A 26,209-nucleotide genomic window follows, 5' to 3' on the forward strand; every position below is an offset into this window, starting at 1 on the left:
ACAGATAAGAAGTACATAGGTAGGTTGGTTAATGTAGACTTTATCGATGTGATCCTACCACCCAGAGAAAAATGTTTTTCCTTCCAAGATATCTATCAACCACTGGGTCCCAAAAACTAGCATTTCTTGGATTATCCCAAGAGGCATCCTAAGTAATTCAAAGGCTAGTGAGAGATCATACATCCCAATATATCCATCCTCTCTTCTACCTCCCACATTCATATTAACCCCCATTACACAACTCTTTTCAAGATTCACTCGCACATCTTCTCAAATAATTGAATCACCAACTTTAAGTTCCTAACCCACCTAACATCATCACCCTCACAAAAGGTATAATATTGTCAACAAACCGCAAATGAGTGTTGGTACCCTATTCCTACTAATCCTCCAACCACTGACCAAGTTCCTAGAATTTGCCCTAGTTATTAGTATGCCCAAAACTTAAGCAATTAAGATGAATAGGAAGGAAGAGTGGGGGGGGGGGTCCCCTTGCCTAATCTCTCTAACCATAGGAATATGATCTACTACTATCCCATCCACCAAGATGGAGTAAAGACAAGTCTCAATACAACCCTTTATCCATTTACACCATTTTTCCCCAAAACCAAAACTCTCCATCACTTGCTGCAAAAAGGGCCAATCCACCAAATCATATGCCTTTTTCAAATCAGTAGTCGATCTAGACTACAATCAGTCTTGAATTAAAAAGAAAAAAAGGATGAAAAATTGAAGAGAAGAAGAAGAGAAGAGAGGAAGAAAAGAAGTACACGAAAAGAGTTTCAGAAAAAAGAGAGAGTAGGTCATAATTTCTGCCGACCCTCTCTTAGTATTTATAACTATTGGCTAACTGTAATAGGGTTGAATTGCCTTTATTGCTTACATGGCAAATAGAATAATAAATAACTAATAATAAAGCTGAAATAACTAACTGAAATAACTACCAACTAACACTGTCATATCTAACAGAAATATTGCTGCCATACGAACATTGTGGGGACCACATTAGTGTTCTTTACACTCCACCTCAAGTTGGGAATAGATATTTGTCATTCCCAACTTGTATAGATCTGCCTCTAACTTCTTCCTTGGAATAGCCTTAGTGAGAATATCTGCAAGTTGCATGTTGGAGGTGATATATGGAAGACACACTTCTTGAGATGAAACCCTTTCTTTGACAAAATGTCCGTCTACTTCATTAAGGGCTTCTCATAAGCAATACCCAACTCCTCAAATAGTGATTTCAACCATAGGATTTCAGCCACACCATTAGCCAATGACTTGTATTCAGCTTCTGCACTAGAATGAGAAACAACACTTTGCTTCTTACTCCTCCAGGAGGCTAGGTTACCTCCTACAAAAGCACAATATCCAGAGGTAGACATTCTATCATCAATACTCCTAGCCCAATTAGCATTCTTATAAACATCTATTTTCATGTGATTATTATTGTTGAATAGTATACTTCTACCTGGGCACCTCTTCAAATATGCTAATATCCTCTCAACTACAAGTAAGTGAATAGTCCTAGGAGAGTGCATATACTGACTGACAACGCTAACCGCATAACTGATGTCCGGTCGTGTGAGACAAAGATAGAGGAGTTTTCCAACTAACCGCTGGAACATAACTTTATCTTCAAGTGGCCCTCCACCCTCTGCACTGATCTTGTGATTCTGTTCGATAGGTGTATCTACAAGCTTAACACCTAACTTTCCAGTTTCTTCCAACAAATCTAGAACATACTTTGTTTGGGAAACAAAAATCCCATGTTTAGATCTAGCTACCTCAATACTCAAGAAGCATCGTAGCTCTCTCAGATCTTTCACCTCAAATTCTTGATGGAGTTGTTTGAGAGACTCAATCTCACCATTATCTTTCCTGTCACTACAATATCATCCATGTATACAACAAGCAAGGTCAATGTAGAGTCCACTCTCTTAATGAACAATGCATGGTCTGACTGGGCCTGTACATAGCCGAACTTTTCAAGGGCTTGTTTGAATCTATCAAACCAAGCTCTGGGGGACTTTTTAGTCCATACAAAGCTTTATTCAACTGGCAAACCTTCTTTCTTGTGTCTGCATCATAAAATCTAGAAGGCAACTGCATGTAGACTTCTTCCTGCAAGTCTCCATTGAGGAAGGCATTTTTGACATCCATCTGGAACAAGGACCAAGAGTAATTTGCTGCAAGGGACAATAAAACTCTAATAGTGGTCATCTTTGCTACTGGAGCAAAAGTCTCCAAGTAGTTTATACCATAAGTCTAAGTAAATCCCTTTGCAACTAACCGAGCCTTACACCTTTCAATGGAACCATCAACATTATGTTTCACAGTAAATACCCATCTACATCCAACCAGTTTCTTCCCTTTAGGCTAGTTAATTAGCTCCCAAGTATTAATTCTCAGAAGAGCATCCATTTCAACCTTCATTGCATCTTTCCACTCAAGAACTGACAAGGCCTCCTGCACTGATCTAGGGATAGGAATATCAGCAATAGATGTGAGGAAGGACCTGTAAGAGGGGGACAAGTGATCATAGGACAAGAATTGGGAAATGCAGTGGGATGTGGATGTGGTGCAACGCTGTTTGCCTTTACGGAGTGCAATGGGGAGGTCAAGGTCATCCAAAGGAGGTAAGGGATCAACAGTGGAAGGTATCTCAGTGGAACCCGGGTATGATAAAGGAACTGTAGTACCTGGATCTGGATCCGCAGAAGGAACTGGGGCTAGCCTGGACTACTGATGATCGAAATCAACCTGCCTTCACCGCCTTTGAGAGACTCTCAAATCCCGACACTTTTGACACCCCTCCCCATTACATCCATCATCACTCAATGGAACAGGTAAAGGAGCTTCTTATGAGTTAACCTCACACTCACTACTCTCCCCCCGAGGATAAACCCTAAGATAATAGGGTACATCTTCGAAGAAAGTAACATCCATAGAGACATCTTTTCCTAGAAGTGGGTTCATAGCAGCAATATCCCTTTTGAGTTTATGCAGAACCGAGAAAAATACATTTAGAGGCCTTAGGATTTGGATTGATGAGGTCCAAGAATCTGAACAAAGCAAGTACAACCGAAGGTTTTAAGGGGAACAATAAACAAGTCTTTATTAGGGTATAGGAGGGTAAATGGAGGCTTCATGTCAAGAACCCGTGAAGGAACTCGTTTAATGAGATACACTGCTATAAGAATAGCATTTCCCCAGAAACAAATGGGCACATTGGAGTTAAACATGATGTTTCTAGCCACCTCCAATATGTGCCTATTCTTCCTCTCAGCAACCCCATTCTGCTGTGGCGTATGAGTACAAGTACTTTGGTGGATAATCCCATGGTCAAGCAAATAGGAGGCTAATTGGTTGGCAAAGTATTCTTTCGCATTTTCGGATCTGAAGATTTTGATTTTGACCCCAAATTGGGTTAAAATCATCTGATGAAAGATCCGGGTCAAAGTAGGAACCTCATCTCTAGAACGCATAAGGTAAACCCAAGAAAATCGGGTATAGTCATCAACAAACAACAAGAAATATCTGTACCCCCCATAGCAGTGATGTGATAAGGACCCCAAACATCGGTATGCACAGTATCAAAAGGATTATTACTTCTTTTATTACTTAATGAATAAGATGTTCTACAATGCTTTGCAAGATCACAACTTTCACATCTCAAATTGGACATCTGAACATACTCAAATAAATCAGGAAACAAACTCTTCAAATACCGAAAAGATAAATGACCAAACCGATTATGCCAAAGCATAACTTGACTAACAGACTGAGAAACAAAAGACTTCCTATCTTCACTATCTTCCCAATGTGAACTCTCTCCAAGCAGATAGATCCCATTCGTTTCACGGCCAAGTCCCAGTCACCTTCCTCGTCTCCAAGTCCTGAAAAACACATCGGTCAGGGAAAAATATAATGACATTAGACAACTTGATGTCTCCCTTGCTAGAAATGGAACAAGGGAACCATCAGCAATGGGCACCTTATCTCTGTCAGAAGATAAGTGATATGTAGTGAACAGTGATGGCAAGCCAGTCATATGGTCAGATGCACCTGAATCTATTACCCAACAATGCTCAGTGTTACCTGGAGCTGAAGCATGATAAGTTGAGGCCTGAGTACCTGAATGAGCAAAAGCTGATGGTGATTGAGATGATTGAGCTGAATTGCCAAATTCCTTTTCCAACTGAGTCAGGGCAGCTCGGATAGCAGCTAGGGTGTCTAGGGGTGTGCCTTTTGTGCCCAATGAGGAGGCACAATCAGTATTAACAGCCATATTAGCATTACCCCTTTTGTTCCTGAGTTTTGCTGGGACTAAATGAGGGTGCAACTTCCAATAAGTGTCTTTAGTATGCTTGGGTTTCTTGCAATGTTCATATTACTAGATCCCGCTTGTCTTCCTTCTTTATATCCCTCTTCGTATCACCCCCGGACTTAGGTTTGACTGCTGCCAAGGCTGGTGGGAAGGGCTGATGCTGCATCATAACCTTTCTCCTAGCCTCTTCACTGCGCACTAAGGAGTAGGCTTGTGATAGGGTCGCATTGTCTCTTGTCAGTAGTTGCTGTCTCACAATATCATACTCAGGATTCAGACCAACTAGGAAATCAAAAACCCTATTAGTCTCAACCTGCTTTGTACGAGTCTGTGCATCCTTTTGGCTTTTCCCACTCAAGTGTTTCTAGGTGGTCAATTTCATGCCACAAAGATCTCAGTGTAGAGAAGTAAACCGAGACTGGTTTTTCTCCTTGCTTAAGGTTGTTAACCTCACATTTCAATTCATAAGCCCTAGCAACATTAAGGGGTTGGGAGTAGGTCTCTCACACCTGTTTGCAATCAAAGCAATAAAGCTAGAATTCAGCCTCAAAGTAATCACGCCCATCTCAAAAAAAATCATTAAACACTTTTTGAGTGTCTTGTTTTAGTATATCCCAACAGTCTTGATAAAAAGCTATTGTAAACCAAAGCCAATAAGATTATCATATATCTAAACATTAAACATCATGGTTTTCAAAATCGGATCGGACCGGAAAAACTGGGAACTGGTCAGGTGACCGGTTCCATTTTCCCCAAAACCGGATTTTCCCCAAAAACTGTTGATTTTGGTTAGCGAATTGCTGAGCCGGGCGGTTAATCGTTCTAATGGTTTTGACCATTTTTTATTATTTTTTAATTTTTTTTATTTTTTGTCAGAATGGGCCAACTGTTCGGTTCAAATGGTCAGACCATTCGACCCGGTAACCGGACCCATGACTGGTTCGGTCTTCGGGCCGGTTTTAAAAACCATGTTAAACATACAATGTGATATATTTTATATTGTCGGTCCTGTTGAGAATTTTAAAGATTGCAGCTGTAAAAAGGTCATTGTAAGGTTTAGAGATTATGATAGATATATGGTAATCTTATTGGATTTTGGATTTACTTCTCTTCCTATCATTCTAGGAGAGGGCAAATCAGGTCAAGATGTATTAGAAAGGGAACTTGAGGATCTTCACCAACATAACTCATCCTCCTAAAATCATGGTTTAATTTGGTTATAATTGAATGATTGGAGAATGAAAATTGCTTTGTCTATGGTAGTGGAAATTCTTGGGATTTGGGGTTGAGGAGAGGGTTAAGGGAGTCTGAAATGGGGTTGGTAGATGATCTTATTCCTTTTCTAAGTGTGCTGTTTTTTAATCAATCTTGTTTGAATAGCAGAATTTGGTCGACTCCCCCCTTTGGCTTTTTTATTTGTTCCTCCTACTTTGCTCTTCTTCAGTCTTCTAACTTGGTAGGATCCTTTCCAATGAAGGAAGTTTGGTGTAGTCTTGTACCCCCAAAAATAAGGGTGTTTTGTTGGGAGGTGGTGGTTCAAAAGATCAACATTTTGGACATGCTTAAAGAAGGCCAAATTGCTGCATTTTATCCCATGTTTTAGCCTTTGCTTTAGGACTGGCAACAGGGTGGGTTTGGGGTGGGGCACCCCTCCCTGTCCCTGCCCCGAAGTCACAATACCTTGCCCCGTACCCGCCCCATCCCTGGTGGTGGGGCAGGTTCGGGGCGGGGCATCCATTCCCCATCGGGGTCGGGGAATCCCTGAATTTTCCCCGCTCCAAGGCAATTACTTAAAAATTATCTATTTTATGGACAATTTATACATAGGATATAGGAATTTGGGGGTATTATAGAATTGAATTATAATACTTTAGGGGTAATTCAAAAATAAAATTATGGGATCCTAGGATTTTAAAAATTTAGGAAAAACTTAGAGATATTTTAAATATCAATATTAAACCTAGAGATATTTTACTAATTTACCTTCGGGTTCGGGGCGGGTTTGTGGAATTATATACAAAACCCGTCCTTGCCCCGTACCCGGTTCGGGGAAAATAATTTTTCCCCGTCCCCGCCCTATCCTTGTTTAGGGTCGGGGAAAACCAGCCCCATTTGGGGCGGGGCCCCGGTTTTATGGGGGAAATTGCCATCCCTACTTTGCTTAGGTTGTAGTGAGACAATTACATACCTACTAATATCCTGTCTGTAGGTTTAATTTGGGAAGAGTAGTGTGGAAAGCCACAAGAGCAACTATCCTTTGGTCAATTTGGGAAGAAAGGAACAATAGGATCTTTCAAAGGAAAGAAAGATCTAAGGAGCAAGTCATTGATTGCATAACCATTAAGGTTATACATTGGCTGAAATTGATTGAGTTGTTCAAAGATTATTTAGCTGAGAACATTTTTAGAGGTTAAAATGCATATTCAAATTCTTCATCTAAAAAGACTGGCTCTGGACCAATGGTTCCCTTCAACACAAGAAAGGTTGAAGTTGAATTTTAATGGAAGTTCATTCCTTGGGCAACCTGGGTCCCTCTAAAGTTTGGGGGAGCATTTAGAGATGGGGAGGGCAGATTGATTGTTCTGTATTTTGGACCACTAGGGTGACAAGCTCTAACTTTTTTTTGGAATCAAAGCAATGAAAGTAGAGATCAAGCCTGAATTAGTCACCCCTCTTTCAAAAAATTCAATGAACAACTTTGGATATCATTCTTTAAGTACCTCCCAACCTTTTTGGTAAAAAGCCATTGTGAAACTATCCAGACTAGGAGCTTTACATCTATCCATAGAGAAAATTGCTTCCCTTATCTCTTCCCAGTCAATATTCCTTTCTAGCCAAACATTCAGATCTTTAGGGAGCTTAGGCCAATCCAAGCCATCAAGTCGTAATCTATCATTTAGGGGTCGTCGAAAAATAAATTTGAAGTGATTCGCAAAAGCCCCTGCAATCTCATTCTGTTGGGTTAGCATAGTACCATAAATCACAATCTTAGAAATTGGATTTTTCTTTCTCCTACCATTTGCTAAAGCATAGAAGAAATTTGTATTCTTGCCTCCTTTACCCACTTGTGTTTAAGACTTTTGTCTCCAAATAAGGGCTTGTTTGGTTTGCGAGAACAGAGGTTTAGAATTGGAATTGGAATGGGCCATTCTGATTCCAACTGTTTTGGTTGGGCGGAATTGAAATCCCATTCCCATTCTTGGTGGAATGTCATTCCCCCATTTGAGGGAATGGCCATTCCCTTCCCCTCCCTTGGGAATGAAATCCTATTCCAGTTGATTCCAATTCCCATTCTGATTCTTGTATGAACCAAACAGACTATGGGAATAGACTGTTCTGATTCTGATTCCGATTCCAACTGCGAACCAAACAGATTTTATGTCAGAGGCAGCAACCAAAGGTTAGAAACTAAGCTGGCAGGAAAGCTCTATGGAAACATGAACAAGATACTTGGTGGAGTGTAAAAGGAAAAAATTGCCTAGGGTGGAAAGAGGTTTTTACAGTGTTAAAAACCCTTTCTTGTTGGAATCCCATTCCCATTCTTGGTAGAATGTCATTCCCCCATTTGAGGGAATGACCATTCCCTTCCCCTCCCTTGGGAATGAAATCCTATTCCAGTTGATTCCAATTCCCATTCTGATTCTTGTATGAACCAAATAGACTATGGGAATAGGCCGTTCTGATTCCAATTCCGATCCAACTGCGAACCAAACAGGTTTTATGTCAGAGGCAGCAACTAAAGGTTAGAAACTAAGCTGGCAGGAAAGCTCTATGGAAACATGAATAAGATACTTGGTGGAGTGTAAAAGGAAAAAATAGCCAAGGGTGGAAAGAGGTTTTTACAGTGTTAAAGACCCTTTCTTACTTGTTGGAATATAGAAAAAGGGGAGGCTATGGAAGTGGGAGAAGACCTCTCGAAGACTGCAGGTGAGGATCAAAAGCAGAATCTTTTTTGTTATGGCACATTTAAGACAACCCCATGATGAATGTTAATCTAAGGAAAGAACGTTGGGGATGGCTTGTTGGTGGTGGAGGCCAACAAGCCGATCATGGAGTGAAGTAAAGTTGCTGATCTTATAATATTTAACTTGAGTCTAAGAAGCACCTTGATTTTGACCCCCTTTGACACTTATTAGGCTATTCTTGGTCCTCTTGAAAATATGACCGGAGTTGAAGCTTTGAGTATTCAAGATGACTTAGGGACTTTTACTTTGTTTTAAGTGATCTCCTTCAAACTCAAAGTCTCTTTCAACTGAAGATGGTGTGGTGGTCCAAGTGATTGGGCTTCCTATCCCCCTTTAGAACCGTGAGATAGCAACGTCCATTACAATGCTATATGGTGCCCATCTTGATGGATAATTTTTGGGAGACCTCCATTTGACATTGTTGAGTGGAGTTAAGCCTGAGGAGATACCCACATTAATGTTGATGGGGTGTTTCTTCCGGTGTGGTTGGCCTCCTCCATTGAAGCTGTTCTATGGAGGGAGGCTCGACAGATTGAAGATGAGAAGATGGATTTTTGGCTTTACGTGGCAGCTTGGGGTTGGAGTACTTGGAGAAAGTTAAAACTTGCACAAAAAATAGAACAAGCAGCTTTTAGGCTTTCCAAAAGATTTGGGCAGCTTGGATGGTCAAAATGGTGAATCTCAAGGCTTAGTTCTGATGTCCACCAAGTCTTTTACTCAGGTGGTCGCTTCTGGCACCAAGGACTACCGTTTGAATAATTCAGACTGTTCTACTACTTAGGGTAAGGGGACGTTGGAAAAACTGGTTAGGGAATTAAAAAGGAAGGGTGAACCACTGAACCAAGTTGGAGGAGGGTCAGTCCAAAGAACTAGTTGTGGGCTTGATTTGTCGAATAGGCTTGTGGGCTAAAAGATCAAAATCCATAAAGTGTTAAATGGGCCGTTGTTAGTGGGCCCATCAATGGCTCTTGAAAAGGCACGTCTTTAAAAGCTTACATGACAAAGTATAGGCCTAAGGTAGGCGGCAATGGCAACCATCTATCTTCTTCTTCTAGCTCTTCAAGCTGTGTAAAGGCTTCCTCCTAGTCTAGCGAAACAAAGGCTCCTTTTTAGGCGTGTAGCTCTCTACAATGGTTTCCAACAAAAAAAACCTCAACCGGCTCACTGCTCATATCTAGACCGTTGCATTCGTCGTGCCAAAAAAAGTGAACTAGAGAATTTTGATTTGGCTTCTTTGTTAGAGGAGGAAGATTGCTTTGGCTCTGAAACTAAGGAAACATTGAGCCTTGGCAGTGTTGATCTACTATAGTCAAAGGACATTTTCGAAGATGATAGCCTAAACACTGAGTTGTTGTTTCTAGAGGAGGATGTTTGTGGTCCAATGGTAGGTGTTCAAGAAGCAGATCCTTCTTCCTCCCCAATTTGTGTGCCACACAAGGTTATGTTAGAATAAAAAAACATTACGGAAGCTGCATAGGGCACAACTAATCCAACAAACAAATCCTTTCATGTAATTTAGCCTGCTCAAGATATTTGTATAGAGGGGTAGGAGGAATCATCATTGTCACTTCACGCAGAGTCACCGATTAGGAGGCAACCTTCTAAGGTAGCTTCGGACATATTGATTAACATGGATTTGGTTGCAGCCTACTTCCAATGCTAAATCAGACAGGGGGTCTAGGCCTAGACTCAACGCCTCCTTCAGGAACTTTTGCTCCTGCTCCCACCCTTTCAATCCCCTTTGCTAAAGGTACACTTGTCGTTTTGGTTTTTGGTACTAACGAGGGTGCTTTGCTAGGTACTCCAACTACCTTATCAGAAGGAATAGTTAAGGGAGGGAAAGGTGGGACCGAGGTTAAGGGTTGTGGAGAAGAGGAGGGAGAGATATTTTTGAAAAAGAAACAACAAGAGGAGTTAGAGAGAATCCGGGAACAGATATGTGTTGTTTTGGAGGAATATCAATAGAAAGAAGATTTAATGGAGGTTATCCATGCAAAGATTGAACATAAGGAAGAAATTGGAGAATGTTTAAGGAGTGTTGGGGTAGAAAAGTAGGAAAAAAAAAGAAAAGATTAAAGGTGGAGAGACTAATCTCGAACATTGAAGGTGATATTGAATTTTGTGGTAGGGGGAAAGAAGGAAGGGTGCTAAGTAAATTTTGGGTTAGGTGTTTGGAAGGGTCTCTATTTCTTTCCTAATGCAAATCATAAGTTGGAATGTGAGGGAATTACAAAGTGCAAGTAAGAGAAGATTAATAATGCTGTTGCTTAGAAGAGAAAGGCTGGACATTGTAATGCTACAAGAGACCAAATTAGAAGGGCTAGAATTGTTTGAAATCAAGAGGGGTAAGTTGTGTCTTGGCTCCCTCTTGGGGAGCTTCACGGGGTATAATCACCTGGTTGAAAGATGTTGTAGAAGAAACTTTTCTCTGTCTCTGAAGTTTAGGATGATGGAGGACAGATTTACTTGGGTGCTAACCAATGTGTATGGACCAAATAATTATAGAGAGAGGAATGAGATATGGGAGGAGTCATATGGCATCCAAGGTTTATGCGAGGGTGTCCTTGGTGCTTGGGTGGGTGGAGATTTTGATGTAATTCGGTTCACAACTGGGTCAAATAACCCCCCAATTATCCATCACAACTAGTACGAGAAAATGCAATGAAATAATTATTTTTTGTGAGCTAAAGGAGATCCCTCTATTGCATGCCAACTTTACTTGGTCTAACTTTCAGGAAAACCTAACTTGTTCAAAGTTAGATAGGTTCCTATTTAATGAAGTTTGGGAGAACCACTAGAAGGGAATTGATGGCTAAAAGGTTGCCTAAAGTCACTTCGAACCATTGTCCTATTGAGCTAGGGTCTATTTTTTTGATAAATTATTGAGCTAGAACCATTGACTCACCCGGACTTTGTAAAGAAGGTTGAGTAATGGTGGAGTGATGAGCTAAGGGGGGTGAAGTGGAAAAGAGTTAGATTTCATAAAAAACTGAGAAATTTGTATGCAAAATAAAAAATTTGGAATAGGGACCAGTTCAGAAGAATAGATGACTTAACATTCTTCCTTTTTGACTCAGATTGAGGAATTGGATGTGAAGGAATCCCAAAGGACTATGATTGCATATGAACGAGAATTGAGATGGTGATTAAAGGAGTTGGAAGAGGTTCTCTTGCAAGGAGATATCTTGGAGGCAAAATCAAGATAAAATGGATCGAGGATGGAGATGGGAACACATAGTTGTCCAAATTCATGATACTATACAAGTTTTTATGAATCTAAGTTGCTAACTCACAATGCCATAGGTGGAAGATGGAGGAGAAAGTTTGTTCCAGCGAATAGGTGGAAGAAATTCCTAGGCGCGTCAAGAAGAAGAGGAAGAGGTTCTCTTGCAAGGAGATATCTTGGAGGCAAAATCAAGATAAAATGGATCGAGGATGGAGATGGGAACACATAGTTGTCCAAATTCATGATACTATACAAGTTTTTATGAATCTAAGTTGCTAACTCACAATGCCATAGGTGGAAGATGGAGGAGAAAGTTTGTTCCAGCGAATAGGTGGAAGAAATTCCTAGGCGCGTCAAGAAGAAGAGCTTCTTGTTTGAAGAATTAGGTGCTTGGCGATCAAAATTAGAGAAGACAAAAGAGCTGTTGTGGTATTAAGCAAGGTGGCTTCAAGGTGGTTTAAAGGTTTATTTGATGGCACATTATTTTCCATCACATAGATAGGATGGAAAGGGGAACTGTGTTTGCAAAAGAAAAAATTCTTAGTGGAGAAGAAGAAAAACGACAGGGTAGATTTCATCTAGTTGATTGAACTATTTGGAATGGGTAAAAGGCAGATTATATGTGATCCTGCTAGAAAAGGAAAATAGGTGTGGTTGTAGGTCGTGGAGACCTTGGACGAGTATGAACAAAGGATGTGGCTAATGGAGAAACAAAATGATTGTAGGACTATTTGTTTGGAACCCCCAAAGTTGGAACAAACCTCGAAAACTCCTTGTATCTGTGGAAACTCCCTTTGCTCATAGATGATGGTTGAAGGCAGTCAGGAGGAGTGGCGAAGAAGAAAGGTGAAGAATGTGGATGATTGGGAAGGCATGTTATAGGATGAAGTAGCACCTATGCTGATGATGAAAACGACAATACTTCGTCCCTTTGGTGATACGACAACGATCTTAGATCTGGATTGTCGAGCTGAGAATCTAATTAGAGTCTCCACAAAAGAGAGAGTAGCAATGGTGGAGAATTGGAACCTTTCTTGCAATGAGGTAGAGGTAGAATGTGACTTCATCTGCTTGAAAGTTGTGGGACTATCGTTCAATCTATGGATAGAGGAGATCTTTCTTCAGATTACAGTGACATGTGGAGGATCCCTTTAAGAAGTGGATGTGTCTGATCTTCGAGTAGCCATCATACGATTAGGAGGTTCCAAGTGAGAGAAGATGCCAATATTAATCAAAATTTTCTCCAATGACAAGTGGAGGCATGTTTGGGTAGCGTTGGAAGCTGAGTTGACACTATGGGAGAGTTGGAGGATGACGCTTACGTGGCAGGTAGAAGGCCACATGGCATAGACAAAAGGGGAGGCTTGAGTGCCAACCTTGGTTTTCCTCCAAAGGAAACCATATTGTTGAGCAAGCTTGATTTAGTCTCCAAATTCCCATTAATAGCCAATTATTCAAATCTTTTTGAATTTCGAAGGTAGGGGCTTGTATCCTATGTGGAAGTATTAAAAGGGGAGGACTTGGGAAAGAAGGCTTTTGAATTGAGGGTGAACCAAGTATTAAAAGGTCGATTCTCAAACCGCATTCACATGACAACTTAAGTATCACATGTGGGCTCGGGGGAGGGAAGATGGGGGATTCTAATCTGGCTGTATCAATGTCCCCATTGATTCCTATCAACAAAAGCTTTAGAAAACTGCCGCAGTTATAGTGGGTTAGATGTTCTCCTTCGTTGCAAGACAAGCCCAATCCTAGATACAATAGATCAGAGGAAGCGTTGGGGGACGATGATGATGGTGGTCGATAGATATGTTGTGAAGATTCTAAAGAGGAGAGTATATCCGATGACGAATCCAGTATTGGAGTGTTGACGGGCTATCCATGTGTGCTTGGATGATGAAGAGGAGTTGCAATGGTGCTCTGTTTGCGGTAGAGAGGGTCAGCGAAACTAAGATTGAACAGAGCCTTGTTGTTAAAGATTCTAAGCAGGATGAGCAAGAAGAAAAAGAGCACCGAGAAAACGTCAGATACTCAGGTTGATATAAGCTAGATCCATGAACAAAAGGGTCCCTCTTGTAACCGTTCAGATTGGAGACCCCCCTCTCTCTTGAGCAACAAAAGCAGGAAGGTCAAACGATGATTGAGCAAGGGATCTATAGAGCTTTGGAAGAGTCTCCTCCAAGGGGTATAGGACCAAGATCGAATAAGCTTATTGTAGCCATGGATCATCTTCAAATAGAAAAAATTGATGTCTCGGTGAGCAACCATGATCCAAAATAGGGCGACAAGGAATTTGAAACACTAGGTTCACCACTCTAGTGTTTTCGGTTTTTCTACTAGCTCCTCTTCTAGTTCTCATGCAGATGGCCAAACTCCAACTCCCATTGTGAAAAGGCCCATGGACTTGCATAATCTTGATGTGAGTGTGGTGGGGGAATTCCCATAAGGTGGTCTAAAGTCAGATTGCGGGAAGGAGGTAAATTCATCAGGGGAAAGCATGAGAGATGAAGAATATAGCAAGGAGGGAGGGAAGGGTAAAGAAAAAAAAAACAAAGAATTGGAGGAGGATGGCAATACTTTGCTGAAGGAAAAGGGGAAGAGTTTTAGATCTCAAGTAGACTTCTCAAGAGAAAAGATATAGGGGGAAGGGGACCAAGTGGTGAACCTAGCCAATAGAATGGGGCTTAACATAGAGAAATCTAAAGAGGTGAATGCTCAAACAAAGAAAGGAAAAAAGGGGAGTGGACAAGAAAGAAAAAAAAATGAATGAAGTGGAGAACCTCATTAATGATGTTGAAGGGGACAAGGAATTTAGTGCTGGGGGAGGAAGAAGAAAAGGAGGTCTATAGGAAGAGGAGTCACCGGGTTTTATCAGATAGCTTAATGAAGATCATTAGCTGGAATTTTAGGGGCCTAGGAAGTACCACAAAGAGAAGATTGATTAAGGAGATGCTGAAGAAGGAAAAGCCAGATATAGTGTTGATCTAGGAATCCAAAGTTCAAGAGGTAGACAAGAAACGGATCAAGAACTTTTGAGGAGAAAGAAACATTTAGTGGAGCTTTGCACCAGCTTGGGGTGCTTCGAGGGGAATAATAACAGCCTGGAAGGAAGATTTGTTCCTTTGTAGTGAAGAGCTAGCGGGAAGATTCTCAATCTCAATAAGACAGAAGAATATTTAGGATGGGCTTGAATGGGTCCTCACCAATGTTTATGGTCCAAATTCTTTATAGAGAAAAGAATGTGGTGTGGGAAGAATTAGCAGATGTCGGAGGACTGTGGGAAGGACCATGGTGCTTAGGAGGGGATTTTAATGTGACTAGGTTTGCTGATGAATCAAATGGAGGAAGACAGGGTTATTTCAAGCATGAGGAAATTTAATAGCTTTATTAAGGCTTTTGAGTTAAGAAATTTCCCACCAAGTCAATCTTATTTTACTTGGTCCAACCTTCAGGCTAACCCTATTTGCTCTAGACTAGATAGATTCTTATTGTTTCTTGACTGGGAAGAACATTGGATGGGCTTGAGGGGAAAAAACATTACCCAGAATCACCTTAGATCATTGGCCAATTTGCTTGTTTCCGAGGTCTATTGATGGTGGTCCAACTCCCATTAGGTTTGAGAATACATGGCTCACCCATCCAGAATTCAAGGGAAAGGTTAAGGAGTGGTGGGAGTCCCAAAGTCTACAATCTATTTGGGAAGGTTAGAAGTTTTTGAGAGTTGCAAAGGGGAAATTAAAGAATGGAACAAAGTGAAGTTTGGAAGATTGGAAGAGAAAAAGTCAGTCCAATTTCACAAATTGAGGAGATTGATAGGAAGGAATTGCAAGGGTACTAGAAGGTCATGATAGGGAAAGGAGATGGTCTTTATAGAAGGAGCTAGAGGTTACTTTGTTGAGAGAGGAGATCAGCTGGATGCAAAAGTTGGGAGATTGATGAATTGAGGAGGGTGATGGAAATACAAAATTGATGATCAAATTTTAATTGCAAATGAATGTATGGAGGCTCAAAAAAGGTTAAAGAGGAAGGGAGTGGCAATCAAGTTGGACTTGGAGAAAGCCTATGATCTAGTGGACTAGGGCTTTTTGATTAATATTATGAGGAGGTGTGGTTTTGGGGAATTATGTTGTAAATGGACTAGAGGTTGTTTGCAAACAAGCCACTTTTCTGTTCTAGTTAATGGTTCTACAATTGATTTCATTGAGGGGTTTCGTGGTTTTAGGCAAGGTGATCCACTCTCTCCCTTTCTCTTTACTTTGGTGACCAAGGTCTTAAGTAAGCTAATTTCAAAGGCTAACTTTATGAAGTTGTTTTAAGGGTTGGAAAATAGGAAGAGATAGAGTTTTGGTCTTGTGCTTGCAATTTGCAGATGACATTCTTGTTTTTCGTGATGGGGAAGGCAGAGAGAGGGTAGAAAATTTGAAGTTAGTAGTGAAACTCTTTGAAAGGATCTCCAATTTGAAAATCAACTAGTCTAAGAGTTTAGTGGCTGGTATCAATTTGGAAGTTGTTGATTTGAGAGAAATTGCTGATTTGTTGGGATGTGAGAAAGGAAATTGGCCTTTGTGTTATTTAGGACTGCCCCTTGGGGGAAACCCTAGATCGATTACCTTTTAGAACCCTGTAGTGGAAAGGTTTAAGAAAAGGCTGGCAAGCTGGAAAAGGAATCATGTTTAATTGGGAGGGAGAATCTCATTGATCAAGTCCACCCTAGCAAATCTCCCAGTGTACTACATGTTGGTTTTTAGGATGCCCAAGCTATGGTAAAAAGAATTGAAAAGATCATGAGGGATTTCTTTTGGGAGCCTGGGGAAGGGAAGAAAGATCACTTGGTTAGGTGGGAAAAGGTGATGCAGCTGAAGTTTGAAGGGGGACTTGGCTTTGGAAATGTTAAGTTGAAAAATTTGACTTTGTTGAGTAAATGGCTTTGGAGATTCCCTAAAGAAAATGAGAAGCTGTGGACTAAAGTTATTTCAAGTATCCATGGGCTGTCAAACAACAGTTGGGATGCGGGCTGATTGCATAGAGCTACTCTAGCTGCTCCCTAGAAGGCCGTCCATGACATTCTTCCTATGTTCCTTCCTTACATAAGGTATGATTTGGCTTTGGGTCAGAGAATTAAATTTTGGGAGGATATCTGGGTCGGGGATGCCCCCTTTTTGAGGTTTTTCCTTATCTTTTTGTTCTATTTGGTTTAAAAGGAAACCTATTTGTGGTTTTATCAGTTCATCCTCCTCCCAGTCAAACCTGAGTTAGAATCTAGGCTTTAGTAGAAATCTAGGAGAATCTGAAATTTTTAGTGTCTCTGCTCTACTTAGCCTATTGAATTCAGTGGTCTTGGGGGATGGTGTGTCAGATTCTAGAGTGTGGGCCCTCAATCAGTCATGATCTTTTTCCTGTAAGTCCTTTCTGGATTCTCTTGTAGCCACCTCCCCTCTCCTTTCCTGTCAAGGAGATCTGGTCTCAACCCATCCCTCCTAAAGTTAGTGCTTTCTGTTGGGAAGTGTTCCGTGGCTCCATTAACATTTGTGATTTGCTTAAGAGGAAAAGACCAAATTGGTGCTTGTCCCTAAGCTGGTTGCTCCTTATGTAAGCTGTATGGTGAGACTGATTTTCATCTTTTAATTTCTTGTCCTTTTGCTAACTCTATTTGGGAGTGGATTTCATCTCTGTTTGGTGGGGTAATAAGGGAAGAAGATGGAATATTTTACCCATGTATTCAGGTCCTGTTCAACATGGAGATGTGGTGAGATCAGAACTGATAGCAACAGTGTGTGGAGTAGAAAAATCTAAAGAAATGGGGATTGACAGGCTGATTATTGAAGGGGATTCAGAAATAGTTGTGGGTTGGCTGAAAAGGGGGAAGGAGTAATATGGAAGCTAAGGAATGAGCTCAGGCGCTTCAAGCAGATATCTAAAGACATGTTGGTCCAAATAAAGTGGATTAGGAGATTTGGAAACAATATGGCTAATGGTTTAGCTAAAGAAGGGATTTAGAGGCAATCTGTGTTCTGGGTTGTTTTGTAAATAGTGGGATAGTCATAGTTTTTCTTGGGCTTCTTGTTTTTGCCCACAACTTCTTGTTGTATATGCTATTTATTTTTAGGGATTATAGCTGATAAGGGTAGCTTTTGGGTCTTATTATCAATAAAAATAAAATAACATAATTTCTAGAATAAAGTAACTTTAAAAAAAAATAAAAAAAGGGTAAAAATACTATTCATCTCCTTCTTCCTTTAGATAACTGCTTCTTATTTTGGAGAGATCACAACTAATTTTCCTCCTTTCTTTTGTTTCTCCCCATCGCTTATTCTCTGCAGTCAACGAACTAGAACCAAACCAGCTCAGCCCACCGTCCCCTTCTCTTATTTTCCTCCTTCCCCTTCTTCTTCCCCCCTCTTTTCCTCCCCTTCTCTTCTTCGTTCTTCGTTCTTCCCTTTTTTCCGTAGGGCTGTGGTAGTGAGCAACTGACTCAACACTTTCTGTAGGATCATAGGGTTGTAGGGGCCACTATCTTTGATGCCAGAAAGGCCTTCTCTTCCCTTTTTTTAATCAAATATATTTTATTTATCAAGGGCTAGACCTAGAGAAGGCCTTATTTGAATCAGATTATTTCTCCCCTATTCGGTCACCAGACCTAGACTTTTTGTGTAAAACTCTAATGAATTCGGTTGACACACCATCTTTCTCCGTCATAGGAACACCCAGGGCAGATCGAATCAGTTGCAACACCGAAAATTGCAGTGAAGACCACATCCATGAAGGTCAAGACCTCCCTCATTCAAAATCTTTTCTATTTTTGTTAGGTGTGGATAAATAGCGAGAAACGCATGGTATTTATTGGAATACAAAACTCTCTCTCGTTAATCGTGAAAACCCAAAGTGTATTACGGACGGTTGATTTTCAAGAAAAAAAGGGATTTTATAGCTGAAGGAAGAAGGAGATGAATAGTATTTTTACCCTTTTTTGATATTTTTTTAAAAAGTTACTTTGTTTTAGAAATTATGTAAAAAAATTACTTTTATTGATAAATAAGATCCAAAAGCTGCCCTTATCAGCCATAATCCCTTATTTTTACTCTAATGAATCAATTTTGTGTTGCTGATAAAAAAAGAAGAAAGTAAAAAAGATAGAAAGAAAGAAATGAGATGGGAACACAATTTTTTCACATTGTGGCCAATGGGTGTAGGAGGAAAAGTTTTGTAGCACAACTTGAGATTGATGGAGAGGAAATTTCTTCTCAAGAAGAGATAGCCATGTGTTCTTTAGATCATTTCAAGTTAATATTGAGAAAGCCCTTTGATTGTTGGGTGGAAGTGGATGGTCTAGACTAAGTCTATTGGGGGGGTGGTTGGAATGAAACTTCAAGGAAGAGGAAATCAGGCATGCAGTTTTCTCAATTGATAGATCCAAGGCTCTAGGGTCGGATGGATTTACCATGCCTTTCTATTAAGATTGTTGGGATGCATTTAAAAAAGATTTGTTTCGAGGTTTTTAGAGAGTTTGGATAATTTTATTGTTGGCCCTGGAGTTGGCTTCTTTAGGTCTTATTCCCAAGAAGACAATTGCTTTACATCCTAAGAATTTCATACTTATCAGCTTGGTAACTAGTATGTACAAAATTTTGACGAAGGTTTTATCCTCGAGCTAAGCTTTTCACGAGTTGATCTCGAACAACTAGTGAAAAGCTCGACTCGTTGCCACCCCTACTCGTTCCACCATTCCTTTACTTCTTCCTAAATCCTGGATGATGTAACTACATGCTCTCAAATCTAAAAGGGGAAGGTCCCCGATCTCCAACCTTATACATATAGAGATTGGCTAATGATCTGAGGTTACTCTAGGAAGTGCCCTTAACACTGTTCCCCTATGTTCTCCGAATCTGCAATGAAAAGGAATCTCTCTAATTTTGAACAAATTGGTTCAGCCTAGAGATTGGACCAAGTGATGCTGTTGTATAATAGATTCACTTCCTTAAGTTCAAAAATGTTGATGAACTCATTAAATCTCCTCATACTTGTGGTAGTTCTCTGCCTCACATTATTAGGCTCCTCATTGAATTGAATTACATTGAAATCCCCTTCTAAACACCATGGTCCTTCCCAAAGTCCTCTAATATCACCCAACTCTTCCCACAACTCATTCCTTTCTCTCAAACCCCATTCATACCCATCAGTCACTTGTTTAAATTTGATACAGTGAAAACCTTCCAACCAATTATTCAATTCCCTCCATAACCTCGTCCTTCCCCAAGAAGGGCTTGCCCAGCTAAGACCACTTGCTTGCCCACCTGTTGTCAAAGGTTGTGAGCTTAGAATTCTGAATTAGAAAAATATCCAGGTCTTCTTTCCTTAGGACATCCCTTATTAAAGCTCTCTTCCTTACATTTCCCAAGCCTCTTGCATTCCAACTCACAATCTTCATTTTTCCAAGTTAACCTGCTCCCTACACTCTACTTCTAACTACCTACTTTACTTCCGCTCCCCTCCCTTTCACTAGACTCTTTGCTGCTTTGCTGAAGTGTTAGTCATTCCATTTGTTGATTGTCTAATCCACCTAAATGGTACCCCAATCTCGCTTTTTAGGATCATGATTTCCCTAACAGGTTGTCTAAAGGTCCAGGTTCCCAAACTATTTGTTTGCATCATTACCAACTTGGGGTCTCCCTCCACCTCTATATGTTGTAGTCGCAACTGTTTAGCCAATCTAAAACCTTGGAGTAGGGCCACTGTTTCTGCTCTTTGTGAGTCACCTACACCAATTGGGCCCGAGTAAAGGGTCGCAACACTTTTTTCCCCATCTCTAGAAACACCCTGAATTCCAGAAAGACTTGAGTTACTACAAAGCTTCCACAAAAGTTCGGTTTTACTCTATGCTATAAAGGTCGAGACCAATTTTCTTGAATGATAGGAATTGAGGATGATGAACTAGCAATGACAGTCCAACCTCTAATCATCTCATCTGCAATGAAGACCTTGAATAGATCCAAGGTTTTCAACTTTTGTATCATCTTGAATAAATCCTGCTTCTTTCTTCCCAAACCAACCACAGAATAGATGCTCTTGTTGTTCTCCACATTAACTTGCCCCTCTTCTTTGGTTTTCGGAAGAAGCTAGTGTCGAAAAGGTTCACCATACTCAAAGGAGGAGTTTACCTGCAACCAGAGAGAGGAGAATCAAACCAAAATATTAAATACATATGGTCATGTGATTCATAGATGTTGTCTTACCATCTCATCACTACTCAAGCAAAGGCTAGTTGTGGGGAAAACACACCAATTTGGTCTTTCTTTGAAGCAATCCATAGTGTTGATATTTTTGGAGAACAACTTCCCAGCAGAAAGCCCTAACCTTTGGAGGTAAAGGAGTACACCATACTTCTTTAACGGAAAAAGACTCTGCCAAGTTGGTAGATTGAAAGAAAGGCAAGCAAGAAAATGAGCTTTAAACCAAATTCTACTATCCAAGCAAGACTGATCCAAGAACACTATGTTTAAAAAAGAGAACAGTTCATCTGCAACCCCACTTCTGAATCCCTCAAACCTCTCCTCAATCCTAGATCATGACACCAAAGAAGGATACGACTTTGAATTTAGTAAAAGAAAGGGGATAAATGATAGGGAATCTGTCCTTAAGATGAATGACTGCAATCCAAATATCCTTCCACTCCAAAGGTTTGTAATATGGCTGTTCAAAGCTTGTATCTGAAGCTAGCTATAGTTCAAAAAGTGGTGGTTTATTGATTCCAGTTCACACAAGATACTTGATATATTACTTATCAAAAAAAAAAAAAGATGCATGATATATTATCCAGATTTATCCCCTCCTTAGAAGATTGTTTGCAGTTGGGCATGCTCGTAATGCTGTGGACCAAGCTAAGAAAGCCACTTTGGAGGGTATACAAGGGACCTACATACAAGATACATGATATGGTTCAAAAAGATGCATGATATATTATCCAGATTTATCCCCTCCTTAGAAGATTGTTTGCAGTTGGGCATTTTCATAATGCTGCAGACCAAGCTAAGAAAGCCACTTTGGAGGGTATATAAGGGACCTATATGTTTTACTTGGGAAGGAGTCAGCTGGCTGGGCACTCAGTTTCTTGAGCAAAGATTGCACTGAAAACTATTAGAGAACAAAAACCTATTCAGGGACCTCACCTAACAGCTTAAACTTTTAGGTTGAATGGTTCCTTGAGATGGTATCAGAGCCTGTTTGATCAAATGGCCTAGTATTCCATCCTCGCCATCACCATTATAATTAATTTCAGCTCAAGGTATGGGTGGGTCTGTGCTTGTCCATGCTTCAAGACCAATAGGCTTTCGTATGAGGGGGTGTGTTGGTGAATAAAAACCTATTCAAGAACCTCACCCAGTAACTCGAGCTTTTAGGTTGAATGGTTCCTTGAGAAGAACAAACTAGATTTATCCCAGGCCCAAATTCTCGTCTATCCTATCAGCACAAGGTGACACTTGCTGAATGTTATGCAAGAGTTCAATGAATGAGCTAACTTCCCAATTAATATAAATTCTTCTGAACTTAGGACATGAAATGATTGAATTACTTCAAAACTCATAGCATTCTTTCACCAATGTTTTCAAACCTTGCGTTGGCAAGTATAGAGAAGGAGACGATTAATTCAAAGAGATATCATCACACCATATGTGCAGTCAGAACTTAATTTATTGTGCCCCTTACCAACCGACTTTTTCTCTAGTTCTTTTTTAGAAGATATGAATCTCCTTCTCAATATCTTTCCATAGAGCATGACTGTAGGGTAGAGAAGATTTGCCAAGATCCTAGCCTATGTTTCTAGTGCCATGTTTCCCAGCAATAACCTGTCCCCAAAGGCTATTTGGTTCCACAGTAAGCCTATGTAACCATTTTACAAGTAGTGCTATGTACATCAACTTTAGATGCCTGATTCCCAATCAAAAGTTTGGTGTTCAATGCAAGGAAGTGTAACCAACTAATGGTGGCTCAATTGGTAGGATCTCTGACTTGTAACATAGACCTGGGATCAAATCCTGCTGCCACCAGGGTTTGGGGAGTTAAATGGGTTCGGGGATGGGCTACCCCCGTTGTGTAGCTTCATGAAGCTAAAAAGAAAAACAAGAAATAAGCAAGGAAGTTTTGTAAAAAAAGCTTGATAAGCTTCCCTAGTGGTCTACTGGTGATTCAAAAATTATAAGAAAAGGTGTATTTGTAGATGGGTAGTGAAAGCCATTCTCCTGATTAGATCTTTTTGTCTCTCTTTTTTTTTGTCTGATGGAGGACGTGCTAGCTTCTTGCCAAATTTTTTGAGGCACTCTTCTAGTGTTCCCTTCACTTTTCTGCTTGGTTATCTCATGGCACACTGTTGACTAATAGAAATAAGTGATTGCTGAACTTTTGTTTCATTAATGGGTGGAATTCAGTTGTTTTAAATTGTTAATAATCTACTACCACTTTATGATGTCTCAATAAGGGTGGTGGAATGCCTCTTCCTGTATTTTTGTATCTATTGCCTACCCTCATGGAAGGCTATCTAGGCATGCTAAAGGTTGGTTAATTGGAGGCTTGAATCTTTTGAGCAGTACACTTTGGACCATATGGAGTGAACAAGCATTTAATTTGCCAAGCTTTATTTGGCTCATTTAAGCCAGATTCTCATAGTAGGCCATTGCCCCATTCAAAATAAAAGATTATAAAGCGTCAAGTGTGCTGCAACAGTCCAAGGCCCATGACTAACATTTAATAAAGGAAAAAAGTAGCACTATCCAAAGTAGATATGAATGAAATAAGCATTAAATAATATGTTTGACCTTACCTTTGTCAACTGGAGGAAAAGGAGGGGGAGGATTCTGTGGAGGTGCACGTGAGCAGCTGTTTGCTGGTTGGTTTGGGAGGAAAGGAACCAAAAAGTATTTTCAGACAAGGAGAGAAGTAAAGAGGCACTCATTGAAACCGTTACCATAAGAATGGTCCACTGGGTGAAATCTTTGAGCAGTTTTGAAGGCATACCTGTTGATGACCTGTTTAGGAAATGGAAGGAAGTGGCTAACTCATCTTTACCAAGAATGTTATTAAGCCATTTTGGTCCCCTCCTACTTCTATGTTGATCAAGCTGAACTTTGATGGAAGTAGTGAGGGAAGCCCGGGCCCATCAGGCATAGGTGGTGTTTTTCGGAATGCGGAGAGGAGAGTTATTGCTCTCTGCTCAGGCCCAATTGGTTTGGGGGACTCCTTGAGGGATGAGATCATGGCTGTGATGGTGGGAGTTCAGAAAGCAAAAGAGCTAAACATCAGAAAACTGATCATTGAAGGGGACTCAAAGCTGGTAATTTGTTGGCTGCAAAAGAAGGAGTTGGGTTGGTTGAATTACATTAATAAAAGAAGTTCAAATGTATTTATCAAAAAAAAAAAAAGAAGTTCAAATTGGTAACTCAAGGCAAAGAAGTTAAGCTTCAGCGTGTTAAAAGATGTGCGAATTCTTTTGCTAAGCAAGGGGTGGGCAGGGATAATCTTTTTTGCTGTGATGTAACTTGTTTTTTCTTGTCTCCTCGGAGAGAGTTAAGAGTGTATCTCTCTTCGTGGTATTCATTGTAATTATGTTCTTGATTAATGAAAGCTTTTCTGTTATTGATAAGAAAAGCATCAAATAATATTTATTATTTATCATATCTTATTTGTTTTTTTGGCCATGTCTTATCTGTTGTGGAGACTTAAGTTTAGTGTTGTGTCTGTGTCAAACTCGTTGTTTATGCCTTGCCCCTATTGTGGGTATTTAATATAGATTAGACCCAATTTCTTATATGATATGATCTCAATGTCTTAAGTGTACCAGAATCGCCAGTTGAACGGGAATTGGACCGTTTTGCAGTTCAATGGACACCAATGAAAAAAAAAAAGACCATTGGATGAAGCTTGGAAATTTAAGGTTCAACCAAAGTTGTGAAAGGAACTCGCCATTTCTGGTTAAGTCTGTTTTTACTTTCAAAACATCTTATGTAGGGGTGGCAATGTTGACCCCAACCCATTTGACCCACTCAACCCACCCACTTAAATATCCATCCATAACCACCCATCACAACAATGGGTCAAGATGGGTTGAATGACCCATTAGGGTCAGGAAAAGAGGGTCAAGGTGGGGTTGGGTCAAGGGTACCCAAGAGGGTTAGAGCAAAGGGTCAGATGGGTTGGGCGATGTTTCATACTTTCATTAGAGGGTCTATAGTCTTTAGGGTTTGAAATTTCTAATGTTTATCAACCAGCCATTCTCAAACGTCTAGGGTTTTGACGTTTTCTCTCTTCTTACCTTCGTTAGTTCTTAGGCTTAGCTTTAGTCAATCGCTACCTCTCTTCTCCTCTCCTTCGTCTGTTCTCAGGCTTGAAGCATTACTCGATTGTTGCCTCCCTTCTCCTCTCTTCTCCTCACCTTCATTAGTTAGGGACCAATCAAGGATTGAAGTTATTAAGGGTTAGGGTTTGGATGCTCGAAGCTTCACGCTGCCCTCTGTTCACCTCTTCTGCCCCTTAAACGTTGGTACACAACTCTGAAAGATTGAATCTCTCTACTGCGACCCCTATTCTGAAAGCTTTACGCCGCCCCTATTATGCTCCGACCAATAGAAGATTAAATCTCTCTCCTCGTGCCTATTTGTAGAGAAGACAATAAATTAGGGTTTTCAAGTTCAAAGCTTCACCAATCACTTGTTCTCCTCTCCCGCCTCTGTTCACCAATCACTGCCAATGTTCAGTCACCAAATCCATGCTCTGTTTGGTTTCTCTATAATTTAATTTTTAGTTTTCTCTTTGTTCATTATTCAAAAATTGCAGAAAATAAGTGTATATGGGTATAAAATTAAGGCTTGGATTTTTGCTTAATGGTAGAACGTCCTCCTCCTCCTCCTCCTCCTCCTCTTCCTCCTCCCAATTTTGCATTTTCTAAAATTTTTTGCAAACATTTCTGCATTTTCTATGTTTTTGCTTTTTTTTTTTGTAATTTTTTTTTACATTTTCTGTGTTTCTATATTTTATACAATTTTCTATTTTTTCATTTTCTTTGCAATTTATTTTGTATTTTTAATTTTTGGCTTAAATATATATTTTTGAATTTTTTATCATTTTATGTTTTTGTAATTCTACTTTATATATATTAAATTTTTATTAATTTTTTGTATTTTTCTGCAATTTATGCATTTTTAGATGAAATAAATATATTTTTTGATATTTTATCATTTTTATGCAATTTCTGATTTTTGGCTGAAATATATATGATTTGGATTTTTTTTATAATTTTATGTGTTTTCTTGATTTTTATCATGTAATGCATTTTCTGTAATTTCTACTTTTTTGTTATATATAATAAATTTTTAGCATTATGTATTTTAGTTAAATAATATTTTTTTAGTTTTTATCATTTTATGTACTTTTTGTAAGTTCTTTTTTTGGCTGAAATATATTTAAAATTTTGCATTTATAGGTGAGGGTATGGGTGAGGGTCAGTAAGGGTCATAATGGATGGGTAAGTGGGTCAATATGGGTGGGTGAGGGTCAGGGTGGGTTTTGACCCATAAACAAAGATTAGTGATGGGTGATGTTCGGTTGGTGGGCCAATATGGGTGGGTTGGTATTCAACCCTTACCCAAGCCAAGCCAACCCACCCATTTGCCACCCCTAATCTTATGGCATATTATAATATCC

The 26,209-nt window shown here is 39.9% G+C and overlaps 1 protein-coding gene across 4 annotated transcripts in view; it reads left to right on the forward strand.

The window, feature by feature from the left end:
* Window positions 1-26,209, forward strand: part of LOC148863331 (transcription initiation factor TFIID subunit 8-like) — a 34,084-nt gene that overhangs the window by 5,364 nt on the left and 2,511 nt on the right. The gene's annotated exons all lie outside the window — the stretch shown is intronic.

The sequence above is a fragment of the Nelumbo lutea genome, chromosome 3 (genome assembly GCF_056320005.1).
Source record: "Nelumbo lutea isolate HS-2025 chromosome 3, American lotus-T2T, whole genome shotgun sequence".
NCBI classification, from domain to species: domain Eukaryota; kingdom Viridiplantae; phylum Streptophyta; class Magnoliopsida; order Proteales; family Nelumbonaceae; genus Nelumbo; species Nelumbo lutea.